The sequence below is a fragment of the Macaca mulatta genome, chromosome 6 (genome assembly GCF_049350105.2).
Source record: "Macaca mulatta isolate MMU2019108-1 chromosome 6, T2T-MMU8v2.0, whole genome shotgun sequence".
NCBI lineage: Eukaryota > Metazoa > Chordata > Mammalia > Primates > Cercopithecidae > Macaca > Macaca mulatta.
The window spans coordinates 169202606-169204216 of record NC_133411.1 but is presented as its reverse complement, the minus strand read 5'-3'; positions in this window follow the sequence as shown (position 1 = coordinate 169204216).

The following is a 1611-nucleotide window of genomic DNA, read 5'->3' as shown; positions in this document are numbered from 1 at the left end:
GCTTTTGCTTCTTCCTCTTCCTTCCCCCAGGGATATAGGTATTTGAAGGCATTTGACTTAACCCTTTGTAGCCCAGGTAATAAATCCAAACTCAGCAAGATGGGCTGGACCCCAGAGCTCTGTGGTTGCCACTTTTTGGCCCATACTGAACCGATGTCCCCTTGGCCAGGGACTCCTCAGGGAGAGTGTGGGAATGATGGGGGAAGACTCGGCACTCTTTTGTAGAGGGTGGGGCAGATGATAGCAGAGACCTTCCAGGGCCCAGGGCTGGGGTCTTGTCTTCCTTGGATGTGGTCTAGGGTTGCTGCAGATGGTGGGTTTGTGGCGGGGCAGGGGGCAGAAGCAGATGATGCAGTTGAGGCAGGTCTCTGGTAGCTAGTGATGTCAAGGATGAGCTCTCCTTTATCCCCTGACTCTTCTGAGGATGGCTGCCTCCTTGGTGAGCCACTTGGAGGTCTCAGGCTGATGATGCGGAATGGTGGCCCAGATGAGGAAGGGGCTCCAAGGCGGTGGCCTTCCCAGATGCACTGGGCCCCAGCCCTTCTTCCTAGCTATGGCTGATTGCCATGGGCTTCAGCAACCAGGGCCTACCTGTAGGTCTCCACGTATGTAAGCACCACAGAACCCAGTGCATCTTTGTGCTCTCGAATCGCCCTTGATCCAGAGGTATTTTCTCATTTAGAACACACTTTGAAAGGCAGCCATTCCCCTTCTGGAGAAAGCCTGGAGAATCTGCAGCTCCCATGATTACAGTGCAAAGAGCACTAGACACACAAGGCCCTCACAGGCCAGCCCCACCCTGGGTGGAACCTCAGGGCTCACCTGACAAATGATGGGGGTCGCACTCTGTGTATCTAGGGGGGCTTCGTGGGCTGACTTCTGCATCAGGACTATGATGAGGGTGGGGGAGGGCAATTGAGGCACTCACCTCATGCACAAAATGTAAGAGAGTGACAAAAACCTCAGTAATCAATAGAAATATATGTATATATATTTTTGAGACAGGGTCTTGTTCTGTCCAAGGCTGGAGTGCAGTGGCACGATCACAGCTCACTGCAGCCTCAACCTCTTGGGCTCAATTGATCCTCCCACCTCAGCCTTCTGAGAAGCCGGAACTATAGGCCTGTGCCACCATACACAGCTAATTTTTAAATTATTTGTAGAGATGGGGGTCTTGCTATGTTGCCCAGGCTAGTCTCAAACTCCTAGTCTCAAGTGATCCTCCCGCCTCAGCCTCCCAAAGTGCTGGGATTACAGATATGAGCTAGCGCATCTGGCAGAAATAATTTTTTTTTTCAAGATGGAATATTGCTCTGTCACCCAGGCTGGAGTGCAGTGGTGCAATCTCAATTCACTGCAACCTCCGCCTCCCTGGTTCAAACGATTCTTGTGCCTCAGCCTCCTGAGTAGCTGGGATTACAGGTGCCCACCACCATGGCTGGCTAATTTTTTTTTTATTTTTAGTAGACACGGGGTTTCACCATGTTGGCCAGGCTGGTCTCGAACTCTTGACCTCAAAAGATCCACCCGTCTCAGCCTCCCAAAGTTTTGGGATTATAGGCATGAGCCACTACCCCCAGCCAGAAATAATATTTTAATACAATATTTTAA